Source organism: Sinohyriopsis cumingii, chromosome 4 (assembly GCF_028554795.1).
Source record: "Sinohyriopsis cumingii isolate HCF-2022 chromosome 4, ASM2855479v2, whole genome shotgun sequence".
Taxonomy (NCBI): domain Eukaryota; kingdom Metazoa; phylum Mollusca; class Bivalvia; order Unionida; family Unionidae; genus Sinohyriopsis; species Sinohyriopsis cumingii.
The window spans coordinates 60,634,097-60,650,028 of NC_142964.1; positions in this window are offsets into that span (position 1 = coordinate 60,634,097).

The window sequence follows — 15,932 nt, forward strand, 5'->3', positions numbered from 1 at the left end:
AAAAAAGGTTTTAATCGATCAAATGCAATGTGATATCGTCTTTAAAACCTCGCACGAAACCCTTTGTGATCCGAAACCAAACTTAATTTAACTATTTAGCAAACCATTTATACCTCATCTACAAGCAGGAAAATATGAATTTTGACAATGCTACAAACTTCTCTCTAATCAAGTTACCACATATGTTATTAGGCCAACTTAAAACAATATTGGATCATAGACAAGACAAAAAGTGTTAAATAAACATAATTTACATGAAGTGCGGAACGTAGTGTTTACTGCTGGATGCCTAGTCACTTTGGTATTTATGTGAAATGAAAGACAAGTTCAAGTACCCAAAGCTTGTCCATGTCACCCGTTTCCAAATAAATGTTTCTATATAGTGCCTTCCAATATAACATAAATCGGCATGTTCTATATATTTGGCAAGATATGGTGAATGAAAACTCTTCAAATCACAGAGCTGAGGGAGAAGTGTGCGGCTACAAAAACCTTACCCAAGCATACCACGTGAAACGTCAATCTTGACTGGAGTGATTTCCTTGTTAGTGTCTACTGGCTATGGTACAAATTTTTGTCCTGTGAATCGATTTCAGCCCTGTGATACTGAGAGTTTAAGATCTGAACTCAGTAAAGAATTGTTTAGCGATATACACCAAAGACGACCGCGAATATTTTAATAGAATACACAAATTATTATATATCTTTAAAGGAATATTAACATCATAGCTTTTATCCGGTAGAGATGTATTTTAGGTTTATTATTAAAGATTGTTTTCTTCCTCAAGGTTTTCCAATTTTAACACTACATTATCTTCATATGAACTCTTTACCGTCACTACATAGTCAGGGTTGTAGTGACGTGCCTTTAAACCTTGCCGATTTACTTTAAATAGAGTACTGCAAATAAAGAATATTAATGTTATAAAGAGTTGCAGACTGAAAATTTCTCTCCACTCCTCCACAGAAACCAGAATGGCTTTAGTATCTTTTGGTCCCTAACATTAGAGACTATATTGACATAAATACTGTGCTACCTCTTCAAAAGAGAAAATATCGATTATAGTTTGGTTTGTTACAGTGTAAAGAGATTATGACGCTGATGGTAATATAATGGTTTCATTTATCGATCACGGTGAATATTATCATGAAATTAATTTGCAGTGTGTGTACACAATGACTAATGAAGTCCGCCATATTATATGGTAATAAAAAACATTAATTATGAGTGACAATCGAAATAAAAGGCGGGATGCCAGATTTGCTGTAATATATCTAAATAAACGTTTAGGAGTATATTTTCCTCAGTAGCTGAGATAATAAATATATATTTTTCATAGTTGGTATTGAGAGCATCGAGCTCTGTAATCTGTCTGTCAGTAATTCGATACCATCGTAAACCTCAGAGTGGAGATTACCATACGTTATACATAGAATGTCCATGCGATAGCCATCTGCAAAGGGGGTCTCAGTGAAGGCAACAATGGTCAAATACATGAACACAACAATTACAGTTCAGGTTGTAATTTTATGTTATTTTAATTGAACTTAATCATGCAGCAGTTTCCATTATTAGTATATGCAAGTAGGCAGTATTCAACAGTTGTTGTTGAGTTTAATTATAGTGGCGTGTGCACAATTGTGCGTGTGCCACTTTTTTTAAGGAAATAGAGAATAATGTAATGTATCAGGTGAATAAAGGATATATTTCATGGAGTGGGTGAAAATACAGAAATGATTTTTACCACTATTCACGAGACAACATTTTCGCACTAATTCCCGTTTTTCCAGCCTAAACAAATGTATTTCTATTGTGTCTCCCTCCCATCCCCCCCCCCCCCGAGATATTGATATGTACCTGTATGCGCAAAATAATCAATGACATCACAAAAGGAGGTACATGCTACCATATACTGTGTTGTTTCTTTCTTTCTTCTCGAAATGTGTGATGTTGCCTGGAGAAAAGGCTTGTTATTCGCAGAAGGGACGTAATCAGAAGGGACGTCTCAAAGCAGAAGGGACGTAATAATCTCATGCCTTTCCCCTGCGTTCCGCAGGATAGATTTTCGTACACGTTGGCTGCTGTCTGATCAATGTAAAACATAATTAATGATGGCTTTCTCTTGTGCAGAAATGTATAGATTTAAATATTTTATAAGTTTTAAAAAATATGTTATCTTGTTTGAAAAGCTATGTACGAACACGAAATGGACAAACTAATATTTTAACTGCATTGTTGGAACAAGATAAGGATGTGTTCTAAGCCCAGTTCTATTTGTCTTGCAATTGATGATTTGGTTCAAAAGTTACAAGCAAAGCATAACAGGTGTATTTTCATCACAGATTATCTGGATTAAATGTTTGCCGTATAGTATGCAGGTGATGTTGCTAATTGTGCTGAAGCTATAGGATTATTGCAACAACAAATTTATGCCACATATAAATTCTGTTTGGAAAAGGAATCGAAAACAATCAAGCAAAAACAAAAAGAAACTGCCTCTCTCTTTCTACATGGTGGCTTTCTAAGACATTATGACCATTGGTATTAAAGGGGCAAAGCTATTGAAACAGTGCCATTGTATAAATATATGGGTAACGCTTTCACATCGAGGTTGAGATGGACTAATGGAAACAATATGTTGGGATCAAAAGCTTTTAAAGCAGTAGCTAGACGTTTTAGGATTTCATCAAATAGTTGAAAGATTGCATGTACAGGATATCTTAAAATATTTGATGCTATGGTGAAACTAATATTATGTTACAGTTGTGAAATATGGATGTATGATGAATATTCGCAGAAATATAAGCAATTCAACACAGAGTTTGTAAAGGTATCTTAACGTACCAAATACTGTGAATAATTATGTCAGTTTTTGTGTTTGTGGACGATACCATTCTAGGACAGCTTTAAATGATCAAATGTGTAAAATACTGGATTAACACTATATGCCGGCAAGAAGAGATCCTTTTCAATGTTATACTATGTAAAAGAAGCGAGATGATGCCGGCAAAAGCACATGGGCTAGCGAAGTTAAAAATGGAGGACATAAACTGTTGTTTAAGTATCTTCAGACCACTTCTATTTGATAACTAGTTACAGATCTCGCCAAGCAGAGGAAAATATCAGACGTGTAGAGGACAAACGCTATATATATATATATATATATATATATATATATATATATATATATATATATATTCTCATACCAATTTAAGATCAAAATATCTCGATGTGCTGTATTATATAAAAAAATCAGAAGATACATTTTCCAATTTCTTGTCCACTCAGAAAATAAGCCTTATTAGAAGTAATTTAAAATTTTGTATGCTGCTTTTAAAGTGAAAGGTGAGCTGTTAAAATGTATAAATAACAACCAATAGACAAGTGTATTTTACTATACCGTGTATGTACTATACTCTGTTTATTATATTATGTTTTATACGCTGGATTCTAAAGTTCTGAAATTTTATTTGTTCTGTTCTGGTCTATACGATGACAGTGGCTCCAAACTGACTACCAACCGGCTCGCCAAAAATCAAGTTTACCAAGACGGGAGGCACACCGATCCATCTCAAACAATTCGCTGTTGGCTCTCTGAGTCACTGAGCGCCATCTAACCGTATAAGCCACACCCGGCTGGTCCACAATCGTTTGGTCCTAAAACTCGTACAATTTGCATATATGGCCTCCGCGAGCTACCAAATCAGTCAAAATTATTCCAATAGGACAATAACTCTTCTTTCTATACCACTAATGATTCAATGATTGTTGTAAAGAAGACCAATTTTGATGGCAGATTGACAATATTTGTACAAATTTTAAATGCCTTAATACCCGAATACTTTATTTCCAGTTTGTTTCAATTCTGTTCAGCAGCTTCTATGATGAATCCATTTAACGTTTATTTTGTTTAGTTAGAATCGGTGGTCTTATTGTTGTCGGATTTACATTATTTGTTAAAACTCTAATCAAAGTTTTCTGAAACGATGCCGTTTTTGTCCCTTAACATATGGAAACAATGGCCATACGTGATGGCGTATCGGCGTCATTTATAAAAGCTTAAATGTTTTTTCTATGGCAGAATCCTTTCTGTAAAGTTTTTGGTCGAATTTTATTTAGCCCTTCTAAAGAAAATGTTATCAACAATATTTCTACATTTACATCAGACTTTATGCTGTGATGGGCCAAAGATGGACTACGTGTTGGGATCAGATATCCGTCAGCAGGTATGTCTACTAGTCTTAACATTTTTGGTCAGATGAACTCTAGCGACTCGCACTGAGGATAATCTAACATGGCTCTGTCTGAGCTTGTGTTTCTATATCGCATCATAGTGTATCTAGAAGCCCTTCTCCGAACCGTCTCTACTTTGTTTATTTTGTCCTGGCAATGCTGGTTCCACACAGTTCTTCATCACTCAAGGCTAGGCCGCACGAGTAAGAAGTATGCCAAGCATTTGACCTCCTCTTGTTGAGTGCTGTTCCCTTTTTAACCATCTTGACTATATGTCATTTTCAAAAGAAATGTTTTACAGAGTTCAACCCCAAGATACTTTATTGCATCCTCAGAGTCTCGGACAGGATTGGAGACTTCTTCTTGTAGACGTTAAGGATGTTACATTTCTCTGAGAGGAAGGACATCCGCCAGTTTTTTTCCCCAAAACTATTAGTCGATCAAGGTCTTTTTGTACGATCTCACAGTCTTTGGCACGTGTCGTCGTCTGCAATTAGCCTCTTGGTGGATTTGACCCTATATGGTAGGTGATTGATGAACAACTGGAAGAATATGGGACCCAAAGCACTCCCATGAGGCACTCCGCATACAACAGGTTCTGGGTCAGAGGGTGCTCTATTTACGATAATCTTCTTTGATATGTATGTCAGATAATCTCTGATCTAATTCAGAGCATTATCTCTGATGACATTCAAAAGGAGCCGTTCATGTTGGACAGGGTCAACATAGTTACTAAAGTCAGAGACTGCAAGATCACTCTGCATTCCACTGTCTAGCGATCTGTCAGTCATCAGATTCATGTAACGGAGACAGATCGAAGTAGATGGCTCTGAATCTTTCTCTTTTTGATCATGGCTGTGACATGTGCTATTGTCTATACACCGTTGCATTTATATAGTCATGCACAAGGCCTATGCTGATTATTTAAGACACCATGTTACAGGAAATTAATCAAAATATATTTTTGCACTAAAAAAAATGAAAGTAAAAAGACGGTTGAGTTTGGTGTTGACACAGTTGCACAAATATTTATCTTGAATAATTTACAATCTGACAAACATGATTTCCGCAAAAATCATTGGTCAGTTTATATTTCTATCTTTAATGTAGCATTGTTCTCAATTTTCAACAATCTGTTGTAGTCCGATGAATATTCACCAAAAACAACCGCACATTGAGACCGTAATTAAGAAACTGTGTCACATATTTCAGCCTCCTCAAATATCATAAGTAATTTCCTCATTACCTCTGTGATTGACCTGACGTACTAAAATATTATAAACACATACTTACTGAAGATGTTATAGTCATAGAATAAAGTAGAAGAAGGGAGCTAACTGGACAACGTCATAGTTACGCTGAGACAGTTATCACCCATTCTGCCAATGAACAACTAAACCTTTCACAATAAAACGTGCAGCGTTCAATGTATTTCTGAACCTTACTAGATTGCCCTGGAATGTGATACATATGGAATTAAAAAAAACAAATTTGATATTTGTAAAGAATAAAATATCAAGTTAGTACTGGTATTCTTGTCTCAATGTACTTATTTCATGAAGGTCTCTTTGCTTTTATCTTGTAGACATCAAGGTCATGGATAGCATATTTGCGAGAAGAAGAAAAAAATGGTACTACCAGCTGCAAGATCTTGTTATATTTCTTTTTGATTCAGCTGCATCAGTTACTTTGTATGAATCTTCAACAGTAAGGGTATGACAAATGTCCCTTACTAAGTGTTGTATTCATGCATCCAGTGTTCAATAGCAAGGTATGGCCAATGTCCCTTACTAAGTGTTGTATTCATGCATCCAGTGTTCAATAGCAAGGTATGGCCAATGTCCCTTAATAAGTGTTGCATTCATGCATCCAGTGTTCAACAGTAAGGTATGACAAATGTCCCTTTCTAAGTGTTGTATTCATGAATTCAGTGTTCAATAGTAAGGTATGACAAATGTCCCATGCTAAGTGTTGTATTCATGCATCCAGAGTTCAATAGTAAGGTATGACAAATGTCCCTTTCTAAGTGTTGTATTCATGAATCCAGTGTTCAACGGTAAGGTACAACAAATGTCCCTTTCTAAGTTTTGTATTCTTGAATTCAGTGTTCAACAGTAAGGTATGACAAATGTCCCTTTCTAAGTGTTGTATTCTTGAATTCAGTTTTTAATAGTAAGGTATGACAAATGTCCCTTTCTAAGTGTTGTATTCATGCATCCAGTGTTCATCAGTAAGGTATGACAAATATGCCTTTCTAAGTGTTGTGGTCATGAATCCAGTATTCAATAGTAAGGTATGACAACTGTCACTCACTAGGTGTTGTATTCATGAATCCAGTGTTCAACAGTAAGGCTTGACAAATGTCACTGTCTAATTGTTGTATTCGTGAATCCAGTGTTCAACAGTAAGGTACGACTAATGTCCCTTTCTAAGTGTTGTATTCATGCATCCAGTGTTCAATAGTAAGGTATGACAAATGTCCCTCACTTAGTGTTATATTCATGCATCCAGTGTTCAATAGTACGGTATGACACATGTCTTTTTCTAAGTGTTGTATTCATGAATCCAGTGTTCAACAGTAAGGCTTGACAAATGTCACTGTCTAATTGTTGTATTCGTGAATCCAGTGTTCAACAGTAAGGTACGACTAATGTCCCTTTCTAATTGTTGTATTCATGCATCCAGTGTTCAATAGTAAGGTATGACAAATATCCCTTTCTAAGTGTTGTATTTATGCATCCAGTGTTCAGTAGTAAGGTATGAAAAATGTCCTTTTCTAAGTGTTGTATTCATGAATCCAGTGTTCAACAGTAAGGTATGACAAAAGTCCCTTAATAAGTGTTGTATTCATGCATCCAGTGTTCAACAGTAAGGTATGACAAATATCCCTTTCTAAGTGTTGTATTCATGAATCCAGTGTTCAACAGTAAGGTATGACAAATATCCCTTTCTAAGTGTTGTATTCATGAATCCATTGTTCAATAGTAAGGTATGACAAATATCCCTTTCTAAGTGTTGTATTCATGAATTCAGTGTTCAAAAGTAAGGTATGACAAATGTCCCTTTCTAAGTGTTGTATTCATGAATTCATTGTTTAACAGTAAGGTAAGACAAATGACCTTTCCTAGTGTTGTATTCATGAATTCAGTGTTCAAAAGTAAGGTAAGACAAATGACCTTTCCTAGTGTTGTATTCATGAATTCAGTGTTCAAAAGTAAGGTAAGACAAATGACCTTTCCTAGTGTTGTATTCATGAATCTAGTGAACGAATGCTGATCAGTGTATGTATAATCTGCTTTATGTTGTTTTCTTTTTTGTTGTTGTTGGAACTCTTCAGTGTATACATTTCTTGCACAATTACTTTGAAATAACTAAACTCCTTTTACATGTTTTACTTACTAAAATTTGAGATTGCTGAAAGAAGTTTGGCTTTTCGCTTTCTAATTAATAGAATTAGGCGCAAACATTACTTGGTGTACAAAACAATTCGATCTGAAAATTGTTATTTCCAATTTGTTCAAATTGACACACTTGTATGTAGATGTTCAAGATCTAACTGGATTGTTTAGTAATTTGATCTCCTCCACTAAACACACATATTTTTAATGTACAGGGAATATCCTACCTATTATGAGCCTTTTAATGAAAAAAAAAATACTTAGAAACATAATCTCCAATATGGTTTACATTTACTCAGAGGAGGCTTGATTTGACTGCTTTTTGACTGCAGGCCACATTTATAATAGCATTGGACATCAAATGCATGACTTGGGCTGCAAATTATCAGTTCCAGGAGCTTGTACTAAAACTCAGTAACTTTGAATTTAATGAAGAAATCTGCCTCCAAATTAATAGAACTGCAATTGGTACAAAAATGGACCCTTCGTATGATAATATGTGTATGGGAAAACTGGAGGTTCAATTTTTAGCATCGGTTGAATTTATACATACCAGTCAGTACGCTTTATCGATAATATAAAAATGAAGTGGCAACATGGCAGAGAAGGTCTGGATAATATCATATCAAAAGCAAACAGCTTCCATCCCTCAATAAAATTCATGACAGAAGTCTTCTAATGAAACCACGTTTTCCTGAACACAACAACCAGACTGGTAGAAAAAAAACTTCATTCAGACATCTACTCGAAACCAACCGACAAACACCAGTATCTCCTCCCAAGCAGCTGTCATCCAAAACACTGCATTAGGAACATCCCATATAGCCGGGTACTGAAACATTCCTCAAAAGATCTGAAGAGCTATCTAAACATTTAACCTACCGAGGCTACGACAAAGACTTGATTAAGGAGGCAACCTAAAGGGTTAAACAAACAAACCGCGATGACCTACGAAAATATAGAAAGAAGGAAAAGGGTGATAAGATACCATTTATCCTGACGTAAAATCCAGACAACCCCAAAATATGTAAAATCACCGGAAAACACTGGTACGTCTTGGAATCGTCGGACGCACTAAAGTTAATCCTCCCTAACAAACCTGTATTAGCCTACCGGAGACCAAAAATCCTGTTGTTGTTGTTGTTGTTGTACTATTTAACGCCATTTTTCAGCACACGATTGGCTCTACATGGCCGCCAGTATTAAAGGTGGAGGAAAAACCCGGGAAAACCCCAGAAAGAACCACCGACCCACGAGAAGCTACTGGCAAGCAAGCTTTCTCACATACCCACATTGGCCGAATCCTAGACCCGAACCCACGCAGACAGAGGTGAGATGGCAGTGATCCATAACGGAGAGCGCTTTAGACCACTAGGCCACTCGGGGCCCCCCAAAAAACCTGATTGACATCCTAAACAGGGCGAAGCTAACGCCAATCACTAATCAAGACCACCCTAGTCAATCTGGCCCCTGTGGCGATAAAAGGTGCAAAACCTGTTAACATATGATAGAGACCAGGACATTTTCTAGCACAGTGACTAGAGTAAACATACATGGTCCAAATAAAACGTGGAAAACAGAATGTAATTTATCTCATCACATGTAAGATCTGTAGCCTTCATTTTGTCGGAGAAACTGAAATCTTACATAAAAAGATCAACCTTCATAGATCTGATTGGATGACAAAGAAGCGGTGCAGAAGCCCAGTAGCAAACACTTCTCCTCCCCTGGCCACACCTTCAGTGAAATAACAATTATTGCAATTGCTCACGACCCCAACTGGAGTTCCCAAACCAGGAAAGAAATGGAATCTTACGCCGCCTTAGAACATTGAAACCAAGCGGTTCAAACCAAAAAGACTAGAAAAAGAAAGCCATGCACAAATAACATTATCTTTTGTAGCCGACACATTTTCTTTCAAATAATTGTCTAAATTTGCTTAATAACCTATAATGACTACTATAACAATGAAATATTCGGGATACAATTTGTGTTTACATAAATCTACATAAAATAACAGATGTCGTTATGGCTCATCGATTTCTAGGCCAATTCATATATTTTACAGTATCAGCAACAGGTTGAAATAAACTAGTTGAAACATAATAAAGTTAAAGGTTTATTTCCTGTATAAATAGCCTTGTAAAGTTTTGCAAACATAACCGTAGTTTTCTGTTTTATTTGTTTGTCTTGTCTATGTTTTGTATTTGCCTTTGAAAAAGACTCACTAAAGAGTCAAAAGCGCTCAGGCTAGTTAGATACTAGTTTTGTCGGTGGTTCTTCCCTGGGTTTTCCAGGGTTCTTCCTCCTAATACTGGCCGCCATGTATAGCCTATCTTGTGCTATTGTCCTGAAAAATGGCGTTAAACCCTAGAACAACAATAACAAAAAGTTTCGCACTGTTGCTGGATCCAGTGCACTTGAAAGGATTGTTATTCACCATATGATTATTATTATCATTATTATTATTATTATTATATATATATATATATATATATATATATATATATATATATATATATATATATATATATATATATATATATATATACGGAATCGTAAATTATGATATGGAATGACATTTTATGTCTAAACTGTTTTCAGAAATTCAGCTCTGTCTCTCAATTGTTGAAAGCGGACTAACTGGGATGAGAATAATTTCCTTTGATCCATCGCACCGCGCTTACCACGCCCATTTATAACATGTGGGATTGCTATATTACCTTATAACCTTGTGTCTGCACACGAGATGGCAGGAACCGTGCTTAGTTAGCTGATCCTGTAATAAGGTATTGACCCAATATACTAAATTATATACATACCTGTAATGTAATGGCGTCAAACAAAATAAATGTTCGTGATCAATGAACCTTGCGACCTAGAAATTAGCTTTGCAAAGCGCCTCGATACATATTTAGGGGATACAAGTGCCCACTAGTCAGGGACTAAACCCGAGCTACTTAAAAGAACAAAAGACGTGGCAGATTTGGAAATGACGACGTTGAGATAACTACATGTACAAAACCAAGTAAATGAGGCAGATCGAACCATGGAAAAATGATGACATCATTTGTGGAGAAAGTACCTGATCAGTAATAAACTTCATGATAATTGTAATGTTGAAGATATACTAGATGTTAGTGAAAATGACTTGTATTATCATCTGGTGAGGAACAGGAGGCGTACATATGACCCGGAAAGTATGAATGTCAAACGACAGGTGAAGGCTCTTGTCTTATATGCAGACCGTCATGTATACACTGTTTAATTCCATCCCTTAAAGGAAGACTTTACCCGTGAACTTGTGAAGTAAAATAATAATCTTTCCCTACCCACTTTAACGGAAATCCAGAAACCTGACTATCATGTTTGGGTTTTGTTAACCTCGAAAACCAGGAACTGATCACTCAGTAAGTCATACTTTAAGTTCGAGGTAAGAATATTTCCATTTTAATAAATAGAAATAATTAAAAGTAATTGAAAGTTTCTATATTGCCCCCTCTCTCTGCAGCAACAAGAGAAACAAACACTTCTTTCAAATAAGCTATGTTGTATTCCATAGGATGTTAAGTGTAATGTACCCACAGTATTGCGGTTTGTTTACATGTACTTCCATATTTCTTTCCTATGAACTCATTTTAAGTTATCAGGCATTACGTGGTCGAAATTTCGTAACGAATTTCGTACTCAAATGACATGTATTGTAATAAATATATGTATTTTATAACCTACATCCCGTGAATCAGAAAAGATATCATCAGAATCACTGGTGTCATAATCTTCTAAATTAACTTGATAAAATTGGAGTGCATATTTGGAGTGACACAATCTGGCAGATTGCTGCATCAGAATTAAAATGTTGTATTGGCCTAGATAATACTGCATCTCCCATAATCAGCATTTCATAATAATAACATTTAAAAATAATTTCCAGAGAAGGAGAGTCGTGCAGTCATACTTTTACGCTACTTTATGTTGTGGTTGACATATCTTCCAAAACGTAAGATGGCTTCCACGCAAAAAAATCTGATACTTGCCAGTGGAACAATTGAAGAAATAGTCGATTGCCTGATTGCACTGTAATGGACGTCATATGATATATTCAGTCTCACAGTGAAAGTGTACGATTGAGTAAATCATGCGAGACAGCAGCAAAACGCCTGTATAGATAAAATCCAAAGAAATCAACTCTTACATTATTGTAAGAGTGAATGGACTATAGGTGGATTAGGCATATCCTCATCTGCGTAGAAGTCTTGATGGTTTGGTGGCCTACTGATATTGTGAGGAACCATTAAGGCTTTCAGAAGTAAAATGCTCATTTAAATTTGGAAATGTGCCAACAATGGAATCAGTCAAAGACGCCATCTTTATCTTGCCAGGTGATTGGTGCTAAACGTAAACCTAAACACGGTCATAACTATTATCAAGTACAAGGTCAGATGGGATTTTGTAACCAAAAATGGTGTGATTTTGTGAACTGGACTCTTAGGCGATACAATGTGGAAATAATTTTCTTTGAAGAAAGATTCTGAATAATGAGGCATGAGAAAATGAATTCGTTTTATTTACCGGCAATTATACCAGAACTCTTCTCTGAACCTATCAAGCCTAACTATCCTTGTATAATCAACAGAGACTTATGAGATATGAAATTCAGCATATGTGCACCAGTCGGCTTTTTATATCAAATTAAGTTTTACACACCCAAAAATTAGTTTCATTTAAGAGGCCATAATTCTATATGAATGTATAGTATATTCAAGAACACACAAATAGCACACAGCACTGATAACTGAGATCACGTAATTTGCATATAATAATCACCGATTGTAATCAATTTTGACAGTGAAGTATGTAACCTATCAAGTTTCTCCTTTAAACGAAGAATTTGCATTGGCCACTGTGGATTATATTCCAACCCTTTAGTAGAAATAAACATCATCTTAAACAGAGTGCATGAGAAAAATATAATCAATTTTTACAATGTCGGCTTGGATTTTGAAAAGTACGAATGATAAGATTTGATCATAATATATCAGATAAACAAATTCAGAATTGTTAGAATGATGTTATTTTCACTGAATATCTGGAAACTTTTTATCCCCCGTATCCTACAGTAATATTGTTAACACATGACCAACACACTGATGAATAAATACTCAGCCAATGAAATCAATCATCATGAACTAGTGGTTGCTGGAGATTAGCCACGATGATACAAAGTTTCCAAACTTTGCTCGCCTGTTGTGTGTATTCACCCTTGATTTTCTTGACAGCTCTAGGAATAGTAGTTCAATACAGTAAGCAATGTGCATAGTCCTGCTTGTCAAAGATTACATTTGTAAATATTACATTATATTGCAAGTTCATCTTAACCTAAAGACCAATGGTGCATTTCAGGCAACATTTAAATATTTAAGAAAATAAGAAATAATATTTGTAAAAAGCTGTCTAATAAGAATAATCTTTTATAATATTACCATTTATAGCTCTTCAATTTAATGCTGAAATATGTTACCAGCCTTATCATGTTATGGAATTAATGAGTAAAAGGTCAAGGTGATCATCTATATGTTCATGTATTATTACAGAGAAAGAGATTTAAATCGCCAAAAAATTACCTAACATTCCCCCCAGAAGACATATAATTGAAAACTAAAGTAAAGTAGACATAAGTCCATTAGAATGCAAAATACTAACTTTCAAAACATTCACTGAAAGAAATTAGTGGAATGCAAAGTCGTGAGAGGTCTTCACCATTAAGCTTGGTGGAAAAGAACTCAGTGATCATATCTGAATCATTATGTTTCAAAACACAACTAGGAAATATCATATTGCTTACTTTAATTACTCTATAAATGGTAAATTGTATAAATTTTATATATGCATCACTTAGATATAAACCAAATCGCTAAACATTCCACCTAACATAGTCAAATAAACACACTGTTCCACCCCCACCCCCCTTCTTGGCAACAGTTGATATATTTGAATATGCATTTAATATCCTACTTAAAGTCACTCTGTGCTTTACAAAATGTGTTAATATTGCTTGTTACCCACAAACAGAACCATGTGATTGCATTTTTAGTAAAGTAAATTGCACTTGCATATGTGGAGTCACTGTGCACTGATGATGTTGTCTATAGCACTCACGGTATTAATTCACTTCCCATAGTAAATCTCTGCAAACACCATGATATTAAAAATTCAATAACTTAACATTTTTGAGTGCTCATGATCAAACCTATATTTATCAGTATAGATGAAATCGGGATGTCATCTTTTGTGTAGAGGAAAGGATATGAGCCGCCGCTTTTTCTGGACCTGCATGTGTTTGAAACATGTGCTTTCAATTCCGCACCTAAGAGTCAGGTGCTAATTTTAGTAATGAGTGTTCCAAACTCAAGACTGATAAAGGACTGAAATAAACAATATCTCTGTTTTTTCACTTACAACTAGGATAAGCTCTCAAAAGATTCTTTTTTCATAACTTACATTATTAACCAATCCTGGTCAGCGAAACCTATATATACTCTATTTTATGTGCACCCGCTTCCAGGCTAGTTCCCATTTTTCCATAGCATTAGTACCGTGTGTCATATAGGGTTAGACGTGATGCCTGCACAACGTGAAAGTTATTGACCTTCTGAATAGCTCTTTCTATGTATATTTTTAAATTTACTATTTTTTTCGTTTCTTCAACCTGAGGGTTATTTAAACTTTGAATGGTATTGGCAAGCTGATCAGTTTGATTCCTCCTGGACTAGTTAGGTCAGAAATACGAAAACTCTTATCAGTCATAATTGCATCTCCTGGTTTGTAGTTTTCATCGTTAACAAATAATATCCACTAGACGGCTCAGATCTTGGAGAAAATTCGCTTGAAGGCGATATCCACCTATTAATCGAACAATCCATCCAGTTAAGTTTCTCGTACAAACAGCATGCCATTGGTGCAATATGACGGTGAGGAAATACAAATTGAATCTTGAAGAATAGATAATGTACCATTTTTAAAAATTGCAATATTTTCATTAAAGAAGGAAAATATGTTTTCATCTTTTGCTTCAAAAAGTCTTAAAAAAGATCCAAGATTTAAAATCTAACAATTGAGGTTTTACATATTTTTACTTTTTATTTTTATTTGTTTATTTATCTCCTTTTCAATAAATCACTAGAAATATGTAAATGTGAGTCTATGGACACAATGTGCCAAGCTGTGGCTGCTAATAATGCATGATCAACAAAGGTTTCATTTCGTCGCCACACATATTCCAGACATGTTCATCTTTACATCTTATTTTCAAGTTCTCTTTTCTAGTTTTGTTCTCAGCTGATCAAATTGTACTTTTGTCCCAACAAACGTGTGGTAACTGCCATCAATTGTGTCCATGCTCAGCTGCTGGTGAGGGCGATCACTAAGCTTTATCCATCCAGAAAGGAATAAATCTAACTCGTACATTTAGACGATCTGGATATCAAATGTTGAGTTATAAAGGTCACATTGACTAATTTTGACAATTATCGATCGACAAAACGACGAACCATTGCAACATGTGTGAATATTTAAAATAACCAATTCATTATCGCGACAATCAGTTTGAGGGAGGAAAATGGCCGACGTAAATGATCCCTACAGGTGTGTCTCATTTACACTCGTTGAATGGTTACTCGAACAATGTTAGTTACAAGTGACAACAGGTCAATTGTCGTATTGATATGTGGCGATAAGTCAATTGTCGTACCACCTCTTTCTTCCGATTAGTGAAATGACTTAATCAGCTATCAGTCTAAGACGCGTGATCCTGATTTAATGCATCGCATGTTGACTAAACAGTTTCAATATCAATCTAGAACCCGCTTTAATTATTATGATGAAATTTGAAGATCCAGATGCTTGAAACTTGCAAACGTAGTCCAAGTATTTAAAACGAAAAGAAACCAAATGTTTTAAATCAATATTCAACATTATAATCCAATATCTCTGTGGTGCATTTTGTCCAAAATATTTAAAAGGTGGGTTTTTTTTGTTTTTTTAAATATTTGCATAATTATATTGTTTAGCATAATTTGATTGTACCAAATCAAGCAGGCTTAAAATCAAGTGACTCACCAACACGTGAATATCTCGATATTTATTATAATGCTTCCTTAGCTATGGATCAGTAAAAGGAAGTTATACTCTGTTAATATAAGTGTTTAGCAATCGGGATTGACTGTTGATTTACAAATAATGACATTAAATTTAATTGATTTTCAATTTTAGACAGTTATTTATCATTGTTAAAGAAGCTG